Genomic DNA, 6093 nt, shown 5'->3' on the forward strand with positions numbered 1-6093 from the left:
GAGCTTTACGCTGCTGACTTTGGTGATCTGCTGACTTCTTCATGTATGCCCTTCACTAACTGTTGGATGGATTGTCATTCATGTTTTCCTCAAACTGAATTTTAATTTCTCTGGCAGCCAAACATCATTAACATGTTGAACTGAGATGGTCCAAGGTTAAAAGTTACATTCATGTGATATTTACTTGACATTGTCAGTTTGAGCCTATTAACATGCTGACATTAGCTTTTAGCTCAAAAACAAAGTTCAAAACTCAACACGGCTAGCATGCTGGGTTTTATCTCAACCAAACATTGACAAATGTTGGAAACAAATGCTTCTTTTTTTTTTTTTTTCTTGTTTGCTATAGATGACAAGTGAGGTTTCATTTCATCATCTGGCAGATAACGGGACCAAAAGGTGAAAGATGTAGCTGATGTCATATTTTGGGATAAGCCCAAGTATAAGTAGTGTACAAACGGACAAATGACCCAGGTTTTCAGACACACACAATGGATCAATTTTAATCTCCACTAGCAGAAAACACCTTGAAACAACTTTTATAAAAGGGGTTTTCAAGTATTAATGTTGTCATTTAGATACGCTTTCATGAAGTAATCAGTAATATCTTTCTATTGGTGTCACATTTTAAGTTGCAGCCAGAAAGAAGTCTTCTTCCTTCGTATTTCACATTCATCCTCTGAGTCAACCGACCATAAAACCCACTGGAGTATCAAGTAAAACGACAGAGAGACCAATTAAGCCGTGAGTTTCTGTCATTGCAGGGCTGCTGCCCATTCCCCATGTTACAAATGAAAAAAATTTACAAACGAATCAGCACGCCGCCAGTATATCATTGGTCTCATGGAAATAAACTTGAAACCTGAGAGTCAAAATCCCACGTCGTATAACGTGCCATCATGCCCTTGAGCGAGGCACTTAAGCCAGATTGCCAGTAAATCTCCAGCTCAACACAAATGGCTCTTCTGTCAGGTGTGACGCGCCTAAAAGCTCTCTGGATTCAGGTATCAGGGACATCAGAGGAGGAATTGGAGTGAAAACAGGTGCAGAATGCTGCTTGAGGGCGAGCTTCTCACTCAAGTCAGGTATCCAGTGTCCATATAACTCACAGCTAAATAAATCATGTTCAATTAATTCGCGGCACAATGGAGGCAGGTGACATTTGATTTTTGGTGAAACTTGTGGGAAAGTTTGGATCTCCAGATGCGTTTGAGAGACACGTAGAAGACATTTGGTTCAAACTAGGGCCGGGACTCGATTAAAAAAATTAATCTAATTAATTAGAGGCTTTGTAATTAATTAATCGAAATTAATCGCATTTTAATCGCATATAAATATTTGACCTGAGAACAGTGAGAAGTAATTTTTTTCATATGGATTTTTAGTATACCATTGAATAATTTCCCATCCACGGGGCCAACCAAAGCGGTCTCATCAGCTTCTTCTTTCATGTTCACTGTGGTTTGTTGTTGTCTGAAGTAATGAACAGTGTTGCCAACTCCTCAGGAAAGGAAAGTAGCTATTGGCTCTCCTAAAAGTCGCTAGAAGTCGCTAAATGACGTCATCGGCTAATTTGCATAATTTACCTTTTGGATGTAATAGTGATGGACGCTGTATTATTAACGCGCCTCCTTTATCCGGGCTTGGTATTGGCAAAATGACTCTAAAGAGACACTCTGGCACAGTAACTTAAGTTTTTTTTTTGTCTTTTTTTTTTTAGTTTTCTTAAGTTTGGTTTAGTTTCTAGCCTACAAGTCACAGGCACAGAAGAACATGAGCATTTTTTGCCATAACTAGAATATTTTTAAAATTTTTTGTACAAACGGTTTTTACTTGACAAAATTAACAATCTAAATGGATTATTATTTTATTATTTATTTTAGTGTGGCAGTGAAGAAACATTTACATCCCGCTCTGTAAACCAGGGCGCGATAAGCGGCAGCTTTGCGCATGCGTCATTCGTTTGCAGTCTGGACGCGGTGGCGTGGTTCTCCCTCTCTGCTCTGACCGCTGCTGCGCGGGGGCGGGGCTACTGTGAGACTGACCGCCTGTGAGTGCTTTGGGACGGGAGAGGGGCTCACGGCAGCACCCGCTGCTTGTTGAGGACACTGGTAATGAACCATTGTAATGAACGCTAGTTGGTGCTCCAGTATAATCGGTCCGCCGAAACTCATCCAGTGAGAAACGTTCCGCGGTGCAAAAATAAGTGTGATTAAAATGCGTTAAAAAAAATTAACGCGTTATTTTTGTGTAATTAATTAATCTTAATTAACGCGTTAAAGTCCCGGCCCTAGTTCAAACAGAAACAAACAACCACATTTATGTCTAAGATTACTCAAATAGTCATGTGATATCATCAGCTTTCTCTGCTTTGACATGAACCGTATGCAGCACAGTGTTACTATCTTTGGAAAAGTCAGGTGCTTTTCTCCGTTTTAATAATTTAGTTTTCAGTAACTGGTGTGAAAATTTGTCCATGGAAGTTTTTAAATCGACAAACAACTGTGTGACATTAAAATGTGGCTTCACTGAAGTCATTAAATTCAAACAGCACTGAGGTTTTTTTAAAAAATCCAAATGCTAAAGTACACATCACAAATTTATGGGCAACACCGGAGGCAACCACACCAGAAAATAAGGATTTATTTTCTCTTAGATAGGAGTATTGATAGCTGACAGCGATTCCTTGATCATTTCAAAAATCACTTAAAAATTCCTACAAGAGATGAACTACCATCAAACACCTGTCTTTGTTGCGGGATTTGACGTTTACTGCCAGTGTCATGCTGTCCAAGTGAATACTTTAGACCTGGTGATCAACTGGTACATGCAGAAAATGTGTCTGTTTCAAAAGAGAGGAGAGCAAAATCAAACAGGATGATATATCTGCTGTCTGGGGACCAGTGAGAAATATTGATCTCAGCAGTTTCACTGGTGCAAATGATACATACTAAGAAGCTGAACAAACTGAAAGATTTTTAATTGGAATCATTCGCAGTCTCGCTCAGACGGCGAGCCAGCCGACTCGAGTTTCAAACCGCATCCTTTGTTGTCCTGCCCATTGCATCATTATGATCCCTTATCTCAATCACTGCTTTGTTCTTCAGAGTCTCACCGGTGGTGTTGAAGTCATTTAAGGGCCTTGAACTTATTACAAAGAACCCCTGAAGTAAAATAAAAACCTCAGTGCATGACAATAAGAGAGCAAAAGTCATTTCTTAGCTTTCTCAGTATGGGAATATAAAAGCAATAAAAGCTCTTTGAAGTTTTTTGATATAAATGCGCATGAACTTTTGTGTGGTTTAAAAGCAGATGAATGTCTCAGATATGCTGCAAGAGGGCCAAGCACAGTGGGTCATGAATTATACGCTTACATTTAACACGACTTGAATTTGAAAGAGCTGGGTGACCGATTATTACTGGGAGAGTTGCACTGAATATGATGCTGTGAATTTATTATATTGCCTACATCTGATTTCTTCACCTGTTCCCAGTAAACATGAACATGTAGGAAACATGACACATAATGTACAGACATCTCTGAAGTGAAACGTTAAAAAACTCAAAGAAATGTTTGTGATGTACGGTCACAGCTCTCGGTGAGAATGTAAGAGGTCAAGTGTGTTCTTGATTTTCTGTTTTAATGGACCAGCGCCTTTGACCAAAGGAAACTGGGAAATGACTGTTGAGCGTCTGAGTAGCTGTTTCTGTCGACTAAGCAGCCGGCACACTCTGCTGCTTGCCTCCCTGCATGTTTTCACCTACTTGTCAGTACGATCAAAACACAGTCCAGTAGGTAAACATATGGAGTTGCGGAGTAAAGTGGTGCTGACTCTGTAATTGTGTGTGGCGGCATTGTGTTTCTCTTTCAAAATACATGGGAAGGAGAATGGAAAGCGGTGCATAAAGAAGCGGAAGCGCTCAAAACTCTGATGCAAACTTTTTATTCATGAGCAGAAACCTTGACGTTTCAGCACACGTTGCAAAGAATAAAGAGAGGGATGAAAGCGACACTTGATCTGAATTCCACTTACAGTCTGACTGAACAGAAACGCAATTTATAATCAAGAGAAGGCGGCTAAAGGCGGGCATACATCTGCATTATTCAACAGGAGTCGGCAGACAGTATAGAGCAAATGTTGATGTAAAAGTATGCACAAGATGTTCATATTTATGCATTTATATTCAAATACAGAAATACTTTGAGCTTGTAAACTTGATGCAATGGATTCTCTATAGGCTTAATATAAGCATATTTAAATGATTAAACTTCTACAGCAGCTAATGTGAGGATGTCTAGACTATAAATTACATTCCTACTTTTTCCAAGCATTTTTGCTGTTTGCCTTTTCAGAGCCAGCACATCACAAGAATATGTGTGAGCATCTTTTCCCTTTTTTCCCCCCTTTTTTTCCCTTACTTCCCTTTCAAGTACACTGGACTGTCAGAGTCCAGTCATTTCCACCACTTGGGGGAGCAATACCCAGTTCAACTGAACATGGGAAGAGCAGTGCACAATGCAAATTTGATTACACTTTTTGAACTATTACACTCACTTGCCAAAACAGTGAAAACGAATGCCTTTGAATATAACAGTCCTGCACTAAATCAGCGTTTGTTTGAAATAACATATATTCAGTGCATACAGTGCCGCTTATTTGTGTATAAAAACTACTAAAAACATCAGCAGATTTTCACATAAGTCCTGACAGTGGACAAAGACGTATTTCAGAAACTGAAATATTGTGCTTTTGTATTTTATATTTGGCTTTTATTAAAGAAAATGAATCATTTGCTCATATCTTGTGACAATACAATGTTCTGTTGGGAAACTTTTGGACCTGGCATTCATATGGATGTTACTTAGACGTGTGCCACCCACCTAGACCAGACCAGACACCCCCACCCCATAGCAATGACACTCCTTGATGGAAGCAGCCATCCCAGGATGCAGCCTGACACAGACACATACACAAAAACAGTTTAGGAACAACTAAAAAAAAAAAAAAACATGAAGAACAGCACAAGGTGTTGAGCTGGCCTCCAAATTCACTATATCCCAAACTGATCAAGTATCTGTGCGATGATCCACAGAGGCCCCTCCCCTCAACCCATAGGACCCAAAGGCCCCCACTAACAACATTCTGTTGCCAGACACCACAGGACACCCTCAGAAGACCCATGTCCATTCTCTGATGAGTCACAACTGTTTCGGAGGCACAAGGGAGACCTACACAATATTAAGAAGGTGGTCATAATGTTATGCCTGATAGGTAAGATAGATAGATAGATAGATAGATAGATAGATAGATAGATAGATAGATAGATAGATAGAGCATGACAGGCTTGTACGCTTCCAGGTAACAGAGATCAACATTCAGTTTTAATGAACTCTCCAGCATTGTTTCCGCTGACTGTGTCCAACTGAATAACAACAAGGCTCAAATATTGCCCGAATAGGATCCTGTGTCCATCCTGCATGCCTGATATGTGCCTTGAATTAATAAAAGCCGTGCTCATTCACTGGACTGTACACACACAGAAAAAAAAGGGAAGCTTCCGCCTCGGAAAGGTGGGAGGCGTCACGTGGCTCGCGGCTCCAGCCAATCAGGAGTAAGTGCGCATTGCGATCCTGTGCAGAGGGATTGTTTTATTGAAGGGCTGGTAGTGATCAATGAGCGAGTGGAGCTGTCCACGGTGCTGAAAGTTACTTCATGACGGGCTGACTTTCAGCACCACGAGCAGCTACACTCGAATAATCCAAAAAAACAATACACACAGACATGAATTAGTATTAAAAGGATTTATACATGTTAAACTCACACTGAACAGGTTCGCACGTGTTTAGAGTCTTTATTGTTATTTCTAGCTCCAACGATGATTTCCAGTTGTGTATTTACATAGAGAGACGCCTTACAACTTAACGACTCCACTGCAGCTGAAGCAAAGGAGGACATGAGAGCAAGCTGCGCGGCTCTGACTAAAACCCCATCACAAAAACAAAAACATAACTCCAATATATCCTAACAGCCCTAAGACTAAATTTGTTGCTGCTGCAAGGCTGGGACGGGTGGATGATTGGGTTTCGGTTTT

This window comes from Chelon labrosus (assembly GCF_963514085.1).
Source record: "Chelon labrosus genome assembly, chromosome: 22".
NCBI classification, from domain to species: domain Eukaryota; kingdom Metazoa; phylum Chordata; class Actinopteri; order Mugiliformes; family Mugilidae; genus Chelon; species Chelon labrosus.